The sequence below is a fragment of the Pistacia vera genome, unplaced genomic scaffold (genome assembly GCF_008641045.1).
Source record: "Pistacia vera cultivar Batoury unplaced genomic scaffold, PisVer_v2 Contig787, whole genome shotgun sequence".
NCBI classification, from domain to species: domain Eukaryota; kingdom Viridiplantae; phylum Streptophyta; class Magnoliopsida; order Sapindales; family Anacardiaceae; genus Pistacia; species Pistacia vera.
In genome coordinates, this window is record NW_022196653.1 from 282,655 (window position 1) to 306,181 (window position 23,527).

A 23,527-nucleotide genomic window follows, 5' to 3' on the forward strand; every position below is an offset into this window, starting at 1 on the left:
AGGAATCTTGAAAATCTTAATATCTGCCAAAAGTATTAAACACGTGATAAAGTTGGTGCTGAGTTATTGTCCTTTGTTTTGATGAGTTACTGAAATCATAATTGATCATGGAAGATTGCATAATAGTCATCTTCGTGTTGATTACTTGGTAAAGTGGTGCTATCTGAATCTGCTTTTTGAGATGAGGAAGATCCAATGGCCATAATGTAACGCCCCACTTGAGGTACGTAGTTAAGATTTGCGGTATTGCTTGAATGTTTATTGTTCTACCCTCAATTGAGTTTGTATGTTGTTATTTTTGGTTGGTTGGCCCTTGATTGAATGTATGAGTTGAGTTGATGGAGTGTTTGCCCTAAAATTGGTTGAAACTTGGAGAATTTCTAAATTACAGTCTTCGCCGCGGTGACGTCGGCTCTGTATTTTTTCGTCCGGGCAACAGAACTTTCTTCGCCGCGGCAACAAGTTGGTAGAAAATTTTCTTGAGGTTTCTAGAGAATTCTCCATAGGGGTAAAATGACCTTTCTACCCCTAATTAGTAGGAAAAGTGGAGACTGAAATGTAAGAAAATTTTATGGAGAATGTGTTGGAGTTGGGGGTGTGATTGCAACGGATTAAAGGAGAAGGATGGAATTTCCAAGAAAGGATAAGGGCAGAATAGGAATGCTTGTATGTAAATTGAGCTAACAAGGGCTTAAGTGTAGTAAACCCTTCATTTCACCCATTCCACTGCCATTCTCATTCTCTATTTTCTTTCAATCCTCCACTCAATCTTCCAAGATTTCTAAGGAGTTTTAGGGAGCTTTTGGGTAGTTTTTAATAGAGATTTCATCTAAAGCATCCTAAGGTAAGGATTCTTGCTTTAGATGTAAATTTGCTTATAGTTGTCTCGAAGTCTTATATTGTTATTGTTATTGTTTAAAGTTGTAGAGAGAGGACAAGCTACAAAAGGGAAGGAAAAGTGCTAGAGAAGTTATTTACTCAAAAAGTAAGTAAGTAAATCCAACCCAAGCTAAGTTTTAAGAATTCATTTGAGTAGAAATTTGTGTATGTATGTGTATGAATTATATTTGTTGAGAAATTGAGATGAGATGAGATGAGTAGTTATTTATGATTATTGAATATATTTGAGTATGAGAAGTGTTGAGATTTTGTGATGTTGAGTTGAGTTGAGTTTGATTGAAGTTGAAGGGAGTTTGAGTAAACCCTATAGAAGTGTTTCTTTCATTGACAGGAATTTAGAGTTTATGAGAGAGTTTTCTCCCATTTCGGGAAGGTTAAAGAGAAGAGTTATAGTGGAAGTAGAGTTTTATATGCACATGAGTTGTATGATGAAATGCTTGAGAAAGGCATGAGTAAGAGTAGAGAAACTTAATTATTTCTACATGGCATAATTGCATTTCATGAGTGCATTAATGAGCATGAATCATCCATATGCATTAATTATGCATTAGAGAAAGAGTAGAAAAAAAGTAGAGTACTTTGAGTGAGCTTCCCTAAAAGGAAAGAGAAAAGAGAGTAGAGTAGATTATGCGATGGGGAACCCGTGAGTAATGGGTAGAGCATTCCCCCATGTACGCCGCAAAGTGAGAGAGAGGCTTGAGTATGAGAGAGAGAAAAGCGGTGTAGCCCGTGAGAGTGCATGGGGATGAGGGCTATACCCGAGAGTACCCGAGAGAGAGAGATTACATACTCACATGGCCAAAGGTTCCGAATCCATGCATAACCGAGTCCGATCGGTTGAGAATGAGTAAAAGTCATGGAGAGCAGGAGCGAGTCCGGCCGTGCCTCTTGTAAGATTGGGTCGTGACTTATAGAAGAGAGTTAGTAGAAAGAGAAAATAGAGAAAAACATAGAAGAGAGAGTAAATGAGAATTGTAAGGAAAGAATTAGAGTGATAGAGTTACAGGGGTAATTGAGTAGAGGGTCTACTTACTGAGCATTATTTGTGCTCACCTCATTGTTTTTCTATATTTTTGCAGGATCTAGATGAGGACATGGTCGGATGGGCGTCGGCAAGCGAGGAGAAATGGCTACACTATCCACATAGTTTTTGATAGTTTTTGTACATGATACTGACTTTTTGTAAAGAATGTATATGTTTAATAAAAGAAAAATTTTGGGCCCAACTATTTATGTTATCTTACATGTGTTTTCATTATGTATATTTTATGAGTATATGAGTAGAAAGCAGCTATTACACATAATGATTTTCTCCATATCTTAAGTAGTTTGGCATTGAGCCAACTCAGTCAGAAGTTTTGATTTTTGCGTCAGAAATGCTAATTGTTGTTGAGGTTGACATAAATGAGGGTGTTGAGAAATCCATACTTGCATGACTGGTTGGCTAACATTTTGGATGGAAAAGCTAGGCCACCATTTAATAAAGAATTTTCTCCATAATTTTCTGAATTTTGGAGGAGGAGGTGTAATGATGTAAACTTGCCAACTCATTATCCAAGCAATTAAGAAAGTGCTTGAAAATGCTCGCAAAGGTTCTTCATTGTTATTGAATTTTTTGGTGAATAATTGATATCCTTCCCAAACCGAAGGTGGGAGAATTTTTTCATTTAAACCAAAAAAATGAAACCATTGTTGAAACCATTTTAGAAAAGCTTTTGGACAAGTTTTGTCAAAGTATAAAACACCAAAAATGTGTTGTATGTGATAAATAGAAAGTATAAAACCAGGCTTTTTGATAATCTTTATATGAAAACTCTTAAGGAATAAAAGTTTGAGAAAATGGACGTTTTCTATAAATTCCAATATGCCAATCTTGTGATCTTAAAACTTTTTTGATTTTGCATTTTGAAAACACAATTTTATTTGGATCATTTCTATTTGGATTGTGGGTAATGTCAATTGAATCAGTATAAACTAAAATAAATTCATTAAAGATTCTTGTTTTTAATAGATCTCAGGAATAAAATAAAATTTTGAAGTGTTGTGATTTGATCCAATTAACTACCAAGAACAGTTCTTGCAAACAAATCAAAGCAAACACACACAAACAAAACACAAGAATTACCATGGTTCACCTATTCAAGAGTGAATAGGCTACGTCCACATTGAGCTCCACAACTGATGGGGCTCTCTGCACTAATCAATTCAGATATCCAGATTACAACTCAATCAAGACTCAATCTCTTTACACAAGCTCAAATCCCTCTTCTGAAGACAAAACAGACTCGTAATCAAACCTAGTAGAAACTCTAACCTGGAGACCCCTAACCCGAGAGCAATCTATCCTCTATGATGAATTTCAGCCACACTTAATTGATTATAGTAGATCTTTAAGAACAGCAGAAAAATATAGAGCAAGAATCACTCAAAAACACAGCAAAAACATGAGCAAAGGTGAGAGAATATCTGATATTTTGTTAACTTGAAATCTGGGAAAAGTAGGCTGCTTTTATATTGCTGTAGACATGGCTGAATGAGAGGCGTGAGATCTTATTTGGAATCAATGAATGGATGTGTGTTTTAACTTTAGGCAGATACGGTAGTATTTCCTAACTTCACTTACAACATGAAGGAATTTTTTATGATAATGTTTCTTGAAGAGTTTGTCCCCAGAATTCGGTTTCAATAATACAAATTGATTGGGTTGTTTCTTTTTCAATGTATTGAAAGGTTAGATTAATGTTAATAGTTTTTGATGGAGAAGGTGAATAAGATGTTGGTATTGTAAGGTTATGTTGGAAATTTTTTTGGTGGTGATGAAGAAACAGATTCTTCATCTAGAAGAGTGAACCGATTTGGTTGGGTAATAATAGTTTTCTATTTATTGGGTTTTGAAGGTTTTGATTATGGGGTAATAGGTTGTTGAGGTGGTAGCATTGCATAAGATGCTTTTGATTTTGAATTATTTTGCGGTTTGATGAGAGTGCCCATTTTTTCCTCACATTCTCTCAAAAATATCTTGTCCTAAAAGTTATTATGAGAAATACAATTAGAGTAAAAAAATTTCAACTCTTGTTTTTTTTATTGAAAACATGATTTTGAAAATTTTTAAATTTTAATGCAAAAAGTTTAAAACATGTTTTTGTAATGCAAGCATCTAAAATTTTTCTAGTACTGAGCCATTCTCTTGTGGGAACAATTCCTAGACTCTCTAATTTGGTAATAACATTAATCCTAGATATGGAAATATTTTTTTAAATTACTAATGGAAGATTAAAAAATTCAAATGTTACATCTTGTCCTAAAATATTTGTTGTAATTCCTTTATTATTAACTGTAAAAGGGTAAATTTGAGTTATAAAGGGGGTACCTAATATAACATCTTGATCTAAATCTTTTGCTAGAATAAAAGTATTTTTAATACAAAAATTTTGTATACATACATGAGCATTAGATAATTTATAATTAATTTTTAATTGTTGACCATTAGTTCCATGTAATCGTTCTTTTGTTTTTTCTTAATATTTTGTCAGAATTAATCCTTCTTTCAAACAATTTTGATTAGCTCCTGTGTCTACAACGAGTTGAGTGATAGTATCTAATTCTTGATTAATATTAATCCTAATATAAACATGCCATTTTTGAAATTGAATTCTAGAGATTTCATTAATAAATGATTCTTCAATTTCTTCAATAATTTTTAATTCTGATTTTCAGGTGGATGGTTGTCCTATAGTTTCTGTAGAGGCTTTAAAGCATAATAAATCTGTCTTAATAATTTTATTTGTTGATGTTTGCCAATTTTTTGTTGTATTAGTTGTTACAAAAATAGTCTTCTTTTCACTTAAACTTTGATAATATTTTCTATTTTCTAACCAGTTAAAGAAATAAATATTTTGTTTTAATTTTTGTTATGTATTATACCATTTAGATCCAAAGGTATGTTGTTTCTCAGATTTAAATAATTTAAAGAAAATTTGTCTTTTTTCTTTATTATAGTTTTGTAGGAATTCTTGTTTGAATAATTCTTTGTTAATTTCAAAGGGTTTAGTTATTGTGTTAATTTGACTATAATTTCCTAATACTTCTGATTGTGTTGGTGAACTAGGTGGAGTTGATGTGTTTTCATTTGCAGGTTTTGGTACAAGAGGAAAGTAATTTACACCTACTAATTTACTTGTTGAACTTGCTGATGAGGGCCTAGGTGTAGTGATTTCTTCAATCATAGGGTTATAATGATTTTTATTATTAATTATAAGTAGATTTTGTTCTAAAGGAGTTTCTTTAAATTTTAATCTTATTGTACCATTTGGTTTTTGTACTATTTGTTGTATTTTAGATTCATTTTGATCACGTAAAGGTTTTGAAGGGCATAATTTTTCTAATTTCCAATCTGTTTGTTTAATAATTTCATCTCATGCTAATCTTTTTGGTGTAAAAGTTTTATGTTTTGTTCTATTAGCTTCCATAATAACTATGTGTCCTGGTGGAGACATCCTAATGGCTCTTGGACTAATTGTGGTATTCATAACTTTGTAATAAATCCTATATATTAATGCTACTGGTTGGGCTTTATCATGATAAGTAAGATTAGAAGCTTTTAAATTAATAGTTAATGCAGACATTGTTGTTGGATCATATAATCGGATTGTAAAGTTTGGATAACAATCAAAATATACTGGACCACTTTATAAATTAGAATTTAATACTGCTAATAAAGAGTTATTGAAGTTTAAATTTCTTGCAAATCTTAACATAACTAATATTGGAATGTTTTGTCCTAATCTAAATGATGGTTTTACTGTTACTTGTACTAATCCTATGTGTAAAATTTTATAATTGTTTTGTCTGTATTTATGTATTGCTTCTTCAGAAAAAAAGTTGAATTTCTTCAACCTTTTCTTCAGTTATCATTATTGTGTCTTCTACTGTTTTAATAGAGTAATCTGACATAAATTCAAAATTTCCTAATTTGATATTGTGTCTTTCCTAACTGGTGGTATGTTCCAGTTATGTAAGTGTTGATCAATTTTTGCCATATTAATTTCTTAAGTGTTAAAAGATTTCATTAATTCTTGATTATTGTTTGTGTTCTGTTGTTGATTATTAATTCTAATAGCTTACTACTATTACTATCATCTCGCCTATTCCTACTTCCTAATCTCCTTGAGAAATTAGACATCTCTAAAATAATTCTAACCTAAAAGTTCCAGTTTTGCTCCTAGATTACGAGACCACCAAGGTACGGGACCACTTCTGGGACCGCCTAACACGTTTGAGCAACGGTTACAGGTTGACCAAGCGTAACCTAGAATCAATTCTAGAGTTCTTCCAGATTAAAATCTTCTAGATTTATCTAATCCTTAATTTAACTAAGAAATGAACAGCGCTGTAGATGAACAGTAATGAACAGTCAACTTGCCACAGTGTGTAAACAGTGATGAACAATATTAGTTAATACACATAATGATTTTCCATATCTTAAGTAGTTTGGCATTGAGCCAACTCAGTAGAAGTTTTGATTTTTGGTCAAATGCTAATTGTTGTTGAGGTTGACATAAATGAGGGTTGAGAAATCCATACTTGCATGACTGGTGGCTAACATTTTGGATGGAAAAGCTAGGCCACCATTTAATAAAGATTTTCTCCTAATTTTCTGAATTTTGGAGGAGGAGGTGTATGATGTAAACTTGCCAACTCATTATCCAAGCAATTAGAAATGAAAATGCTGCAAAGGTTCTTCTGTTATTGAATTTTTGGTGAATATGATATCCTTCCCAAACCGAAGGTGGGAGAATTTTTTCATTTAAACCAAAAAAATGAAACCATTGTTGAAACCATTTTAGAAAAGCTTTTGGACAAGTTTTGTCAAATAGAAAACACCAAAATGTGTTGTATGTGATAAATAGAAAGTATAAACCAGGCTTTTTGATAATCTTTATATGAAAACTCTTAAGGAATAAAAGTTTGAAAAATGGACGTTTTCTATAAATTCCATATGCCAATCTGGGTCTTAAAACTTTTTGATTTTGCATTTTGAAAACACAATTTATTTGGATCATTTCTTTTGGATTGTGGGTAATGTCAATGAATCAGTATTAACTAAAATAAATTCTAAAAGATTCTTGTTTTTAATAGATCTAGGAATAAAATAAAATTTTGAAGTGTTGTGATTTGATCCAATAACTACCAAGAACAGTTCTTGCAAACAAATCAAAGCAAACACACACAAACAAAAACACAAGAATTACCATGGTTCACCTATTCAAGAGTGAATAGGCTACGTCCACTTGAGCTCCACAACTGATGGGGCTCTCTGCACTAATCAATTCAAATATCCAGATACAACTCAATCAAGACTCAATTCTTTACACAAGCTAAATCCCTTTCTGAAGACAAAACAGACTCGTAATCAAACCTAGTAGAAACTCTAACCTGGAGACCCTAACCGAGAGCAATCTATCCTTAGATGAATTTCGGCACACTAATTGATTATAGTAGATCTTTAAGAAGAGAGAAAAATATAGAGCAAGAATCACTCAAAAACACGCAAAAACATGAGCAAAGGTGAGAGAATATCTGATATTTTGTTAACTTGAAATCTGGGAAAAGTAGGCTGCTTTTATATTGCTGTAGACTGGCTGAATGAGAGGCGTGAGATCTTATGGAATCAATGGTGATGTGTGTTTAACTTTAGGCAGATACGTAGGTATTTCCTAACTTCACTTACAAAATGAAGGAAATTTTTATTGATAATGTTTCTTGAAGAGTTTGTCCCCAGAATTCGGTTTCAATAAACAAATTGATGGGGTGTTTCTTTTTCAATGTATTGAAAGGTTGATTAATGTTAATAGTTTTGATGGAGAAGGTGAATAAGATGTTGGTATTGTAAGGTTATGTGGAATTTTTTGGTGGTGATGAAGAAACAGATTCTTCATCTAGAAGAGTGAAACGATTTGGTTGGGTAATAATAGTTTTCTATTTATTGGGTTTTGAAGTTTTGATTATGGGGTAATAGGTTGTTGAGGTGGTAGCATTGCATAAGATGCTTTGATTTTGCAAGGACAGGAATTTAGAGTTTATGAGAGAGTTTTCTCCCATTTTGGGAAGGTTAAAGAGAAGAAAAGAGTTATAATTAAAGTAGAGTTTTATATGCACATGAGTTGTATGATGAAATGCTTGAGAAAGGCATGAGTAAGAGTAGAGAACCTTAATTATTGCTACATGGCATAATTGCATTTCATGAGTGCATTAATGAGCATGAATCATCCATATGCATTAATTATGCATTAGAGAAAGATTAGAAAAAGAGTAGAAGACTTTGAGTGTGAGCTTCTCTAAAAGAAAAGAGAGAAAAAGAGAATATAGTAGGTTGTGCGATGGGGAACCCGTGAGTAATGGGTAGAGTATTCCTGCATGTACGCCGGAAAGAGAGAGAGCGGCTTGAGTATGAGAGAGAAAAGTGGTGTAGCCCGTGAGAGTGCATGCGGATGAGGGCTATATCGAGAGTACTCGAGAGAGAGAGATTATACACTCACATGGCCAAGGGTTCCGAATCCATGCATAACCGAGTCCGATCGGCTAAGAATGAGTAAAAGTCACGGAGTGCGGGAGCGAGTCCCGGTCATGCCTATGGTAAGATAGGGCCGTGACTTACAGAAGAGAGTTAGTAGAAAGAGAAAACAGAGAAAAACATAGAAGACAGAGTAAATGAGAATTGTAAGGAAAGAATTAGAGTGATAGAGTTACGGGGGTAAATGAGTAGAGGGTTTACTTACTGAGTGTTATTTGTGCTCACCCCATTGTTTTTCTATGTTTTTGCAGGATCTAGGTGAGGACACGGTCAGATGGGCATCGGCAAGCGAGGAGAAATGGCTACATTATCCACATAGTTTTTGTACATGATACTAACTTTTTGTAACGAATGTATATGTTTAATAAAAGAAAAATTTTGGGCCCAACTATTTATGTTATCTTACATGTGTTTTCATTATGTATATTTTATGAGTATATGCGTAGAAAGTAGCTATTACAGCCGGGTACATGTCGGGTCCAAACGGGTACGGGTCCAATACGGGTTGAGATATACGGGTCCAAGATATTGGATCCGTACCGTACCCTATATGGGTACAGGTGGACCCACGGGTACCCGTTTTTTCTCTCTCAATATTTTATTTTTTACAGTTTCACCCCCAATAGTTTTCAATTATGATAGTTACACCCCCAAAATATTTATAGAGCATAATTTTGACACTTAGAAGATTTGATGTGGACACTAGAACCTCTAATGCTCCTGCCNGACGATGTTTTGGCACTTTTTGGTTCCGTAAAAAGGGAGGTTTTTATGGCCTTTTATACTTAGAATGATATGGTAAATGATATGTGTAATAGTCGCTTTCTACTCAAATACTCATAAAACATATACATAATTAAATACATATAAAATAGTATAAAAAGTTGGGCCCAAATTTTTCTTTCATTAAACATATACATTCTTTATACAAAATTCGTATCATGTACAAAACTATCAAAAACAAGGTCGACAGTTTAACCATTTCCCTTCGCTTGCCGATGCCCATCCTACCGTGTCCTCACCTAGATCGTGCAAAACATAGGAAACAACGGGGTGAACACTAACATAATACTCAGTAAGCAAATCCTCTATTCATCTAACCCCGTAACTCTCTCTCTAATTCTTTCCTTACAATGCTCATTTACTCTTTCTGTTATACTTCTCTCTATTTTCTCTTTCTCATAACCCAAGTCACGGCCTCATCTTATCGGAGGCACGGCCGGGACTCGCTCCCGCTCTACGTGACTTCTACTCATTCTAGTCGATCGGACTCGGTTATGCATGGATTCGGAACTCTTGGCCATGTGAGTTTATAAACTTTCTCTCTCTCTCAGGTACTCTCGGGTATAGCCCTCATCCGCATGCACTCTCACGGGCTATACCACTTCTCTCTCTCATACTCATGCCGCTCTCTCAATGCGGCGTACATGCGGGAATACTCTACCCATTACTCACGGGTTCCCCATCGCACAACCTGCTCTATTCTTTTTTTCTCTCTTTTCTCTTAATAAAGCTTACACTCAAAGTGCTCCTCTTTCTCTAATGCAATTAATGCATATGGAGGACTCATGCTCATTAATGCACTCATGAAATGAAATTATGCCATGTAGCAATAATTAAGGTTCACTACTCTTACTTTTGCCTTACTCAAGCATTTTATCATACAACTCATGAGCATATAAAACTCTATTGTAACAATAACTCTTCTCTTCTCTTCTCTTCTCTTGAACCTTCCCAATATGGGAGAAAACTCTCTCATAAACTCTAAATTCCTGTCAATGAAAGAAACACTTCTATAGGGTTTACTCAAATTCCCTTCAACTTCACTCAAAACTCAACTCAAAACCATAAAATCTCAACACTTCTCATATTCCAATACATTCCATACTCATCAATAACTATAATCTCATCTCATCTTATCTCAACAAATATAATACATACACAATCATTCATTCATTCATATATACATCTCTACTCCAACTTGGGTTGGATTTACTTACTTTGTGAATAAGTGACTTCTCTAACACTTCTCCTTTCCTTTGTTGTCTTGTCTTCTCTCTACAACTTTAAACAATAACAACAATATAAGACTTCAATACAACTATAAACAAACTCACATCTAAAGCAAGAATCCTTACCTTAGGATGTTTTTGATTCAAGCTCTACTAAAACTCCTTAGAAATCTTGGAAAATTGAATAGAGAATTGAATGGAAGTAGAGAATGGGTATGGCAGTGGAAATAGGTGAAATGAAGGGTTTATTACACTTAACCCTTTTTTAGCTCAAATTATAACCATCCTTTCCCATTTTGCCCTTGCTTTTCCTTGGAAATTCCATCTATATCCTTTGATTCATTACACTCACACCCCCACACTAACCTATTTTCCATGAAATTTTCTTACATTTCACTCCCCACTTTTCCTGCTAATTAAGGGTAGAATGGTCATTTTGCCCCTATGGAGAATTCTCTAGAAACCTCATTAAACTTTTCAACTGGCTCGTCGCCACGGTGAAGAAACTTATGTCGCCCCGATGAAAAGTTACAGAGTTGACACCGCCTTACTCAAAGCCAACGTCACCGCGGCGAGGACTGTTCTTCCAAAATACCTCAAATCTCAACCAAATTCAAGGCAAACGCTTAACCAACTCAACATACAAACTCAATTAAAGCTAAATCAAAGAACATTTAAGCAATATAGCAAATCTTAAGTACGTACCTTAAGTGGGGCGTTACAATTCTCCCCCCTTAAAAGAATTTCGTCCCCGAAATTCACATGAATAACTCTAGGAAGCGATTCTGCATGTCTCGTTCTACCTCCCATGTCGCTTCTTCTACCTTGTGATTCCTCCAAAGGACCTTCACTAGCGGAATACTATTGTTCCGAAGCTCTTTAATCCTTCGATCTAGAATCTGTACTGGACGTTCCTCATACACGAGGTTCTCTGTTAACTTAATGTCCTCCACACTCAGGATATGGGAGGGATCACTTACATACTTCCGCAGCATCGAGACATGGAAAACATCATGCACCTTGTCTATACTAGGTGGCAGTGCCAATCGGTAGGCAACCTTTCCCACTCATTGCAATATCTCAAATGGACCTATGAATCTTGGTGCTAACTTCCCTTTATTCCCGAAGCGCATCACTTGCTTGTAAGGGGAAACTCTCAGAAACACTTTATCACCCACTTGAAATTCCACTTCTTTTCTCTTCAAATCGGCATAACTTTTCTATCGATCTTGGGCTTGCTTCATTCTTTTTCTGATTAATCTTACATCCTCTATCATTTTCTGAGTCATCTCTGGCCCAAGAGCAGTACTCAACTCATCCTTTTCGCCGATCTCATCCCAATGTAGTGGAGACCTGTATCGTCTACCATACAAAGCCTCGTAAGGCGCCATCTTAATTGTAGACTGATAACTATTATTGTAGGCAAACTCCACCAAAGGTAACATTTCATGCCATGACATTCTATAATCCATACAGCAAGCTCTCAACATATCCTCAAGCACCTGATTTGTTCTCTTTGTTTGACCATCCGTCTGAGGATGATAGGCAGTACTGAATGCCAAACGGGTACCCAAATTTCTCTGTAAACTAGTTTAGAAAGCTAAGACAAATCTCGAATCCCGGTCTGACACTATAATCTTGGGCACACCATGTAACCTAACTATCTCTTTCACATAAATTTGAGCCAACTGATCTGAGGTGGTACTCTCCTTTACTGGAAGGAAATGGGCGGACTTAGTTAATCTATCCACAATCACCCGTATAGCATTATATCCTCTCTGTACTCTAGGGAGACTTGCGATAAAATCCATCGAAATGTTCTCCCATTTCCATTCTAGAATACTAAGTGGCTGAAGTAACCCTGACGGCCTTTGGTGTTCTGCTTTCACCTATTGACACATCAGACATTTAGCTGCAAACTCTGCTATATCTCTCTTCATACCTGGCCACTAGTAGCCTTTCTTTACATCTTGGTTGCTCTAGGATGAGTAGTGTACAGTGTGTCATGAGCCTCCAAAAGAATTCTCTTTCTCAACTCATCGTTCGGAGGAATACACAACCAATTTCTGAAATAGAAGAAACCATCAACTAAGTGGAATTCCATTGTCTTGCCCTCAAGCACCTACTGCACTAATCTCTGACACCACTCATCGGCCACTTGCTTTTCTTTAATTTCTTCCAATAAAGTAGTCTAAATCTCTAACCTGGCAATCCTTCCCGGAATCACTTTGATATGCTCTCTACATAACTCTTCTATTAGTTCTTTCTGCTTGGTGAGCTGGGATAAATAGGCTTTTCTACTCAAGGCATCGGCTACTACATTGGCTTTCCCCGGTTGGTACTTGATCTCACATTCATAATCCTTAACCAGCTCTAACCACCTTCTCTGTCTCATATTCAGCTTCTTTTGAGTGAAGAAGTACTTTAAACTCTTATGATCAGTGTAAATGTTACTCTTGGCACCATAAAGATAATGCCTCCAAATCTTTAAGGCAAAGACCACTGCTGCCAACTCTAAATCATGCGTAGGGTATCTCGTCTCATATTCTTTCAATTTCTGAGAGGCATAAGCTATTACCCTACCAAACTGCATTAACACCGTGCCAAGTCCTTGCAATGAGGCATCCGTATAAATATCATAATCTACACCCTCCTGTGGCAACATTAACACTGGAGCTGATGTTAACCTCTTCTTCAACTCTTGGAAACATTCCTCACAAGCTTCTGACCATACAAAAGGAGTCTTTTGTTTGGTAAGAGCTGTCAATGGTTTAGGCAACTGGGCGAACCCTTCAACAAATCGTCTGTAGTAACCTGCCAGGCCTAAGAAACTTCTGACCTCTTTTACTGTCTTCGGCCTCTGCCACTCAAGGATTGCATTTATCTTACTCAGATCTACTGAAATCCATGCCTTAGACACTGTATGACCCAAAAATATTACTTGGTTGAGCCAAAACTCACATTTGGCAAATTTAGCATACAACTGCTTTTCTCTCAACCGTTGTAGCACTATTCTCAAATGTTCCTCATGCTCTTTTCTTGATTTGGAATAAACCATAATATCATCAATGAATACCACTATGAACTGATCTAGACAGTCATGGAATACTCTGTTCATTAAATCCATAAAAAGGGCTGGGGCATTTGTCAAGCCAAATGGCATCACTACAAACTTATAGTGCCCATACCTTGTACGGAAAGCAGTCTTAGCTATATCCTGCTCGACCACTTTTACCTGATGGTACCTTGACCTCAAATCAATCTTGGAGAATACTGCTTCTCCCTTCAACTGATCAAACAAATCATCTATTCGAGGTAGCGGGTACTTATTCTTCACTGTCACCTTATTCAGCTCTCTGTAATCAATACACATCCGTAGTGACCCATCCTTCTTCTTAACAAACAAAATTGGAGTTCCCCAGGGAGAGGATTCTGAGGGACGCTATGAGCATGAGGGGATGTTTTAATTGTGACTATTGAATGGTTTTGCTAGTATTTAGTGTAGTAATTATGTTTTATCTGATAATGCAGTAAATATGTCCATGTTATAATGGAATATATATGTTTGTGTTAATAAAGGAAATCAAATTACTAGTAAAAATTGTAAAAGTGTGTATGTCCTAGTAAGTAGTACTATGGATTTCATAATTAACTCCAAGAAAGGAAACTATATTATTTGACTTGTACAATGAACTTATTATAGTTTAGAAAAAAAATGTATATATGTTTTTAAACTACAAGTTTATTCTTTAAATAGGATTTTAAAATAAACTTCTTTCCTAGGCGTGCGTTTTCTAGGTTCTCAATGGCCAAGGGATACTTAGGAAATACCTGGCTAGGGAGGGGTTTTACACTGGCCGACAAAATGATCTTGTTGATATTGGGAATCTTGAAAATCTTGATATTTGCAGAAAGTATTGAACATGTCATAAAGTCGGTGCTGAGTCATTGTCCTTTGTTTTGATGAGTTATTGAAATCATAATTGATCATGAAAAACTGCATAATAGTCATCTTCATCTTGATTTCTTGGTGACTTGGTGCTATCTGAATCTACTTTTTGAGATGAGGAAGATCCAATGGCCATAATGATTTTTTTCCATATCTTGAGTAGTTTGGCATTGAGCCAACTCAGCCAAAAGTTTTGATTTTTGCGTCAAAAATGTTGATTGATTGTAACACCCACATTGGGGTATGAAATTTTATTTATGTCTTAAAGTCTTTATGCCTTTATTTCAAGATGAATGCAAGAAAATGAGTTGAGAAAATTTTTTGCAGACTTCGCCGCGGGATTGTACATTTTGCCCAAATTCGTGGCAGAAAAAGGGAGCTTCGTCGAGGTGAAGAAAGTTCTTCGCCAGGACAAATAACTCCCTGGAAATTTTACTAAATTTGGGAAAAAACTTGCTCAAGGGCAAAATGGTCATTCCACCAATAATTAGTTGAAAGTGTGGAGAGTGAAAAGAGATAGAATTTCATGGAGAATGCAACGAAATGAGGAAATTTTGGTAATTGACTAAGGGACATAGATGGAATTTCATAGAAAGTACAAGGGTAGAATGGGAATCTATAAATAATAATTTTCTTATCTATATAAGTTTTGCTGTTTATTTCATGAGTATACTACCTAGAGAAAGAAGCATTACATTGTTGTTGAGGTTGACATAAATGAGGGTGTTGAGAAACCCATACTTGCACGGCTAGTGGGCTAACATTTTGGATGGAAAAGCTAGGCCACCATTTAATAAAGAATTTTGGAGGAGGAGGTGTAGTGATGTAAAATTGCCAACTCATTATCCAAGCAATTAAGAAATTGCTGAAAAGCTAGCAAAGGTTCTTCACTGTTATTGAAATTTTTGGTGATAAATTGATACCCTTCCTAAACCGAAGATGGGAGAATTTTTTTCATTAAACCAATAAAATGAAACCATTGTTGAAATCATTTTGGAAAAGTTTGGACAAGTTTTGTCAAATATAAAAAACCAAAAATGTGTTGTATGTGATAAACAGAAAGTATAAAACCAGACTTTTTGATAACTTTATATGAAAACTCTTGAGGAATAAAAGTTTGAGAAAATGGATGTTTTTTATAAATTCCAATACACCGATCTTGTCGTCTTAAAACTTTTTTGATTTTGCATTTTGAAAACATAATTTTATTTGGATCATTTCTATCTGGATTGTTGGTAATGTCATTTGAATCAGTATCAACTAAAATAAATTCATAAAAGGTTCTTGTTTTAATAGATTGTCAGGAATAAAAAAAAAATCAGAAGGAAAATTTTTTTATAAGGTTTCTTGAAGAGTTTGTCCCCAGAATTCAGGTTCATAATGCAAATTGATTGGGTTGTTTCTTTTCGATGGATTGAAAGTGGGATTATGTTAATAGGTTTGATGGAGAAGGTGAATAAGATGTTAGTATTGTAAGGGCTTGTTCGTAATTTTTGGTAGTGATGAAGAAACAGATCTTCATCTAGAAGAGTGAACCAATTGGTGGGAATAATGTTTTCAGTTTATTGGTTTTTGAAGGTGGGGTAATAGGTTGTTAGTGTGGTAGCATTGTATAAGATGCTTTTGATTTTGGATTTTTTTTGGTTTGATGGAATGCCCATCTTTTCCTCACTTTCTCTCAAAAATATCTCATCATGAAAGTATTATGAGAAAAGCAATTAGAATAAAAAATTTTGACTCTGGTTTTTTATTGAAAACATGATTTTGAAAATTTTTAAATTTTAAAACATGTTTTTGTAAGCAAGCATCTAAATTTTTCTAGTATCAAGCCATTTTCTTGCGGGACCCCCGAATGTGTCTACGTAACTCATTAATGCTGAGTAGTCAACAACTCCAACAATTAGAAGTGAGGCTTTAGGAATTAGAAACTACTATTATACAAGTACTATATATATATATATATATATATATTATATATATATATATATATATATATATATATTGTCATTTCTTTGGATGAGTTATTGAAATCATAATTAGTACTTTGCTCCTTTTGTAGCACAAATATGTGTCATTAGAAGTGAGGAATTAGGAATCAGAAACTATATATATATATATATATATATATATAGTACTTGTATAATATGTATTGCAATACATATTATACAATTACTATATATATATATTGTCATTTCTTTTGACGAGTTATTGAAATCATAATTGATCATGGAACATTGCATATAAGGTATGATCACTTCATATATATATGAAGTGATCCTGCCTTACATGCAAAAACGAAGATCAAAAGTGTGAGAGCAAAATTTTTTTCCTTTGAAAAACACTTTTGTAAAAGATTATCAAGCAATAAAACATTTCTTCATCAAATTTCTACTTGTAAGTTTATCATTCAATATTTTCATTTCTTTCATTTCATTATTACTCTTCATATTTATTAAAACATACACATTTTATTACATCTTTGTTTATCTTACATTTTACTTTTCAATACTTGAATTTTTATTACATTCTTCAATTTTTTAAGATCCTACCTTATATGGTATCAAAGCCACATACCTGCCTTGCAATATAGAAATGGCACCCAAGGGAACTCTCACTTGTGACCTAATGCCGAAGTGAGGCTTTCCGCCCTTAGGTGTTGAGTCACCTATTAAGTGGTGATCGGTGATTCTGGTAGATATCTTAACTGGGCATAGCCATGAAGGTAGCGGTGGTCCCGATTGTCCATTGGTTCGCAGTAGTGCATCATAAGACTATGGTCTCGGACTGGATCCGTAGGTCAACCATTCACCCATGCTTAATCAATGGACCCTTTTGGTAATGGCAGTATATGGTATCAATGCCAAGTGTTAGTAGAAATAAGGAATTAGGAATCAAAAACTTCAAAAATTAACTGCCATTACCATAGTACTGTAGCAAAACACTAATCAAAATTACTATTAATCATCACTGTTCACATGTTGCAGCAGTTTACTGTTCATCTATAGCACTGTTCATTTCTTAGTTAAATTAAGGATTAGATAAATCTAGAAGGTTTTATCAGAAAACGATCATACATGGCAGCGGAAACAAAAAATTATTTAGACATTATAGATCGTTCCTTTGAACCAAGATCAAGGCACAAATTTACAATTTATAAAACATATTAAAATCTGCAGTAAAACAGCTCAAGGTTAAGAAACCATACCCACGTTTGGAGGCTCCTCCAACTTGTCTCAGAGTGGGTTTCGCTACCGACCCAAGCGTCGGATCTCCACACGAAGACAACCTCAAGGAACTAAAGAGAGATTTGCTAGATCCTCTTTAGCCTTTAAGAACAAGAAGAAAATCAAAAGAAATGTTTGATTCAAGCAAGAGCAATCTGGCGTGGAAGAGGAGAAAAGGGGCTGGAATATTTTCAATGATTGAATGAGTTAAAAAATCAACATTTCTCACAAAGTGTACACTTATATAGTGCACACTATACCTTATTCCATCATGGAATGAGCTTGGGCTCCAACCCAAACACCCCTTGTATCCAAACATCCCCTTTAAGATATTTTAATTTATCATTATCTCAATTAAATTCAATTATACATTTACAATATATATATATATTAACATTTAACAATAATGATAATTTATTTAAATATATGCAAACACATATTTAAACGTAATCTCACTTTTTTTAATTTTAATATCAAATTAAATAAAGGCTACAATCTCAGCAAATTTAATTGCACTGTGAAATTACCAAAATACCATTTCGCCTAAAAAGACGAAAATGCCCTTCTTATAAACTGGTTCTTAAATTATCTTCTATGTGTGTGACCCGTAGGCTTTATCATACCGGTAGTGTGCAGTATCGCGATTAAAACCAATTAATCATCTCACTACACACAGACCAAGATTGGCCCCTAGCAAGGCATCATGGCCACTCGATAAATTTGGATTCAGCGAAACAGCTACCTGTCAACGATATGGTTACCGTACAATTTGATCCTTTCATCATCCGTTATCTCGACGAGACCAAGGCATAGAAATAGTGTCGACCTTCGGTTACTCTCGATATTGTGTATTCAGTTACTGGACCAATGACCTATATTATAATCTGGATAGAGCAACAACTCAATCCCACTGTGCCAACAGTTTTAATGTCATTGCCATTTACTGAATTGTGTCGTAAGATAACTTCTCCCGTACCCGGGAGTGATGAATCCTCTGTCTATCCACCATAGTCTTGATACACTCCTTGATGCAGCCAATCAGTACCGTATTGATAGCTCTGAATAAAACTATGTTAGGCTAGGGTCAAACTACACCAATCGGTGCACAAGGTGCTCCAGTGATCTCAAGTCTTTGGATCACATGCACCACCATTCATTAGAGAATTTGTTCCATAGACACTGGGGTTACCATCCATATGGAATCCGCTGGTGGGTCAGTCTAGTGAACTTGCCTATAGTAAGCACCCATGTGTTGCACCAGGTTGTCACCAAACAACTTTAACAAGCAAGATCAGTCACTGCCTTTCGAAAGGGTCGTTCAACACTATGATAGCCTTACCGTATTAGTTGTGCCCCTACTTCAGAATAATACTAGGGCTACGGACGTTTCTAGAATGGTCACCTTTAGTGCTCATAAGGTTCTCACTATCAAGATTTAAAACACTTGATACCCTTGTCACAGTTCTACAATTCTAAGGGCATATATCAATACATACAATGATGATTTACGCGATATAGAATAAAAGTCTTTTATTGATCAATGAACATTATTACAAAGAGTCAATTCTACAATAATTGATTGGCTCTAGGGCACCTACTCTAATAATCTCCTACTTGCACTATAGCCAATCATTCATGCACTCAACATTGAATGACCCAAGTGCCCATCATGCATCTATTGTAACGGAAACTTCAATAGTGGGTTAGTAGGTATTCTACAAATCTACACATTCCCTTTCTGATTGATCTCTTAGATCAGATTGAATCAACTAAGTATGTGTTTGGATTATTGGTAAGACCATGATTCCTCAACCACAACAATGGCTCCATTGTTATCGTAGTAGAACTATACTGGATCAACAATGCTTAGAACCACATCAAGTTCAGTAATGAACTTATTGATCCAAACTGCCTATACGGCTGCATTAAATAATGCGATACACGTAGCATCAATTGTAGAATTTGCCGCAGTACACTGATTTGAGCTCTTACAGCTCACTGCAGATATATTGAGACAAAATATTCAATCCCTGATTGCGATCGATAATCATCTTTGTCTATTTGGAAACTAGCATCATTGTATCCTCTTACAGTGAGCTCATCTTCCCCTCCATAAACCAAGAACATATCCTTAGTCCTCTTTAGGTACTTAAGAATATTCTTGACAACTATCCAGTGACGCTATCCTAGATCCAATTGATATCTACTACAAGTGCTCGAAGCACACGAGACATCAATCCGAGTACATAGCATGGCATACATGATGGATCCAATTGCTGATGCATATGGGATCCTCTTCATCCTATCTCTCTCATCTTGTGTTCTAGGACACAATTCCTTAGAGAGATAAACACCATGTGACATCGAAAGAAATCCTTTCTTGGATTCTTCCATACTAAATCTTTTCAGTACTTTGTCAATATATGTACTCTAACTTAGGCCAAGCAACATACGTGATCTATCATGATAGATCTTTATTCCAAGGATGTAGGCTGCTTCCCCTAAGTCCTTCATGGAGAAACACTTGGACAACCAAGTCTTTATCGACTGCAAGTTCGGTATATCATTCCCGATCAGAAGTATGTCATTGACATACAACACTAGGAATGCCACTGTGCTCCCACTCACTTTCTTGTAAACACAAGGCTTATCTTCGTTCTTGATAAAACCTAATTCTTTTACGACTTCATCAAAACGAATATTCCAGCTCCTTGAAGCTTGCTTGAGTCCATATATGGATCTCTACAACTTGCATACCTTATCAGCTTGCCCATCAAGAACGAAACCATCGGGTTGTGTCATATACACATCCTCTTCAAGGTTTCCGTTCAGGAAACCTGTTTTGACATCCATTTGCCAAATCTCAGAGTCATAATATGTAACGACTATTTTCTACTCGTATTATCATAAAATATGCATATTAAAATACATGTAAAATAGCATAAATAGTTGGGCCCAAATTTTTCTTTTATTAAACATACACATTCTTTACACAAAAAGTTATATCATGTACAAAAGCATCAAAACAAGGTGGACAGTGTAGCCATTTCTCTTCACTTAATGACGTCCATCCGACCGTGTCCTCACCTAGATCCTACAAAACATAGAAAACATCGGGGTGAGCACAACTAAGGCTCAGTAAGTAAATCATCTACTCATATATCCCCGTAACTCTCTCTCTGATTCTTTCCTTACAAGTCTCGTTTACTCTCCCTTTTATAATCTTTCTGATTTCTCTTTCTCATAACTCTTTTCTACTAACTCTCTTTAGTAAGTCACAGCCCCATCTAACCGGAGGCACGGCTGGGACTCACTCCCATTCTACGTGACTTGTACTCATTCTAGCCGATCGGACTCGATTATGCATGGATTCGGAACCCTTGGCCATGTGAGTACATAATCTCTCTCTCGGGTAAAGTCGGGTATAGCCCTCATCCGCATGCACTCTCACAGGCTACACCACTTCTCTCTGATACTCATGCCGCTCTCTCAATGCGGCGTACATGCGGGAATACTCTACCTATTACTCACGGGTTCCCCATCGCACAAACTGCTCTATTCTCTTATCTAGCACTACTTTCCCTTTATTCTCTAGTGCTCATACTCTTTCTTTCTCTCCACTCTTAGAGTAGTTTAAACTCAATTTCTCTACTCTCTTTCTCTAATGCATAATTAATGCATATTTAATACATATGGATTACTCATGCTCATTAATGCACTTATGAGATGCAATTATACCATGTAGCAAAAATTAAGGCTTTATACTCTTACTCATGCTTCTCTTAAGCATTTCATCATACAACTTATGTGCCTATAAAGCTCTACTTTAGCAATAACTTTTCTCTTCTTTTTAATCATCCAAAATGGGAGAAAAACTCCCTAATACACTCTAAATCCCTATCAAAGGAAAACACTTCTATAAAGTTTACTCAAATCTTCCTTCAACCTCAATCAAAACTCACTCAACATCATTAAAATCTTAACACTTCTCATAAAGGAAAATACTTCCAACAATTCAACATGAATACTCATCTCAATTCAATTCATCAATAAGCATAATACAAACTCATACATGCATATATCTCTACTCAATTTCTACTCAAAAACTTATTCAAATCTCAACTTGGTTGAATTTACTTACCTTGTCAAAAAGTGACTTCTCTAGCACTTTTCCTTTCCCTTATTGTCTTGTCTTCTCTCTACAACTCAAAACAACAACAACAACAACAACAATAACAACCATATAAGACTTCAATATAACTATAAGAAAACTCACATCTAAAGCAAGAATCCTTACCTTAGGATGCTTTAGATGGTATTTCTACTCAAAATTACTCAAAAGCTCTCTTAAATCCCTTAGAAATCTTGGAACAATTGAAAGCAAAAATGGAGAGAATTGAGAGAATGGATATGGTGGTGGAGCAGAATGAAATGAAGGGTTTATTACACTTAGCCCTTTTTAGTTCATGAGAAAATCAACACTTCCCAACTTTGCCCTTGATCTTCTTTGAAAATTCCATCTATATCCTTTGATTCATTACACTCACACCCCCATATTAACCCATTCTCTAAGAAATTTCCTTACATTTTACTCCCCACTTTTCCTGCTAATTAAGGGTAGAATGGTCATTTAACCCTTATGGAAAAATATCTAGAACTCTCAATACACATTTTAGTCGGCTCGTCGCCGCGGCGAAGAAAGACAAAGCCTACACCGCATTACTCAAAGCCAACTTCGCTGTGGTGAAGACTACTCTTCGCCCCAGCGAAGACTGCAAATCTAAAATTCCTCAAATCTCAACCAATTTCAAGGCAAACACTCAACCAACTCAACACACAAACTCAATTAAAGCTGAATCAATAAACATTTAAGCAAAACAGCAAATCTTAAGTATGTACCTCAAGTGGGGCGTTACATGATATGTAGCAATCGCAAGCATAATCCAGATGGATTTAATCATGGCAACCGGCAAAAAGGTTTCTTCATAGTCAATACCATGAATTTGTTTGAAACCTTTGGCAACCAGTCGTGCCTTATAAGTATGCACCTTGCCATCCATGTTAGTCTTCTTCTTGAAGACCCATTTACACCCTATGGGTTTTACCCCTTCAGGTGGTTCCACCAGAGACCATACTTGGTTCTGGTACATTGAGTCCATCTCAGATTTCATGGCTTCAAGCCATTTAAAGGAATCTGGACGCGATATGGCGTCTTCGTAGGTTCTGGGTTCATCGTCTTGGTAGACTAGTACATCGCCATGTTGAGTCATGAGATAACCGTATCTCTCGGGCTCATGGCATACTCTCCCAGATCTACGTATCTCCTGTGCTACCTGAGGTGGTTCACTTTGATCTACAAGTTGTGAAGTAACCTCCTCATAATGTTCAACCACCTTCTGTGGCACATCATCCCATCCCTCGCCTAGTATACTTTGTGGTTCTAGAACTTCATCGAGTTCTACTTTTCTCCCACTAGTACTTCTTAGAAAAAATTCCTTTTCTAGGAAGACACCAGAACAAGCAAAAAAAATTTTGCGCTCTTCTGAGTGGTAGAAATAGTATCCTTTGGTCTCATTTGGATACCCAACAAATATACATGTATAGGATTTTGGGCCCAGCTTTTTCGAAGTCAATTTCTTAACATAAGCTTCGCAACCCCAAATCCTTAGATAAGACAAGTTGGGCTTTCGCCCACTCCATAGTTCATATGGAGTCTTATCTACAGATTTTGACAGCACACGGTTCATAACGTGAGTCGTAGTCTCTAGGGCATAACCCCAGAATGCTGCAAGTAAATCACTAAAACTCATCATGGACCTAACCATATCAAGTAAGATCATTTTCCTCCTTTCTGACACTCCATTGTGTT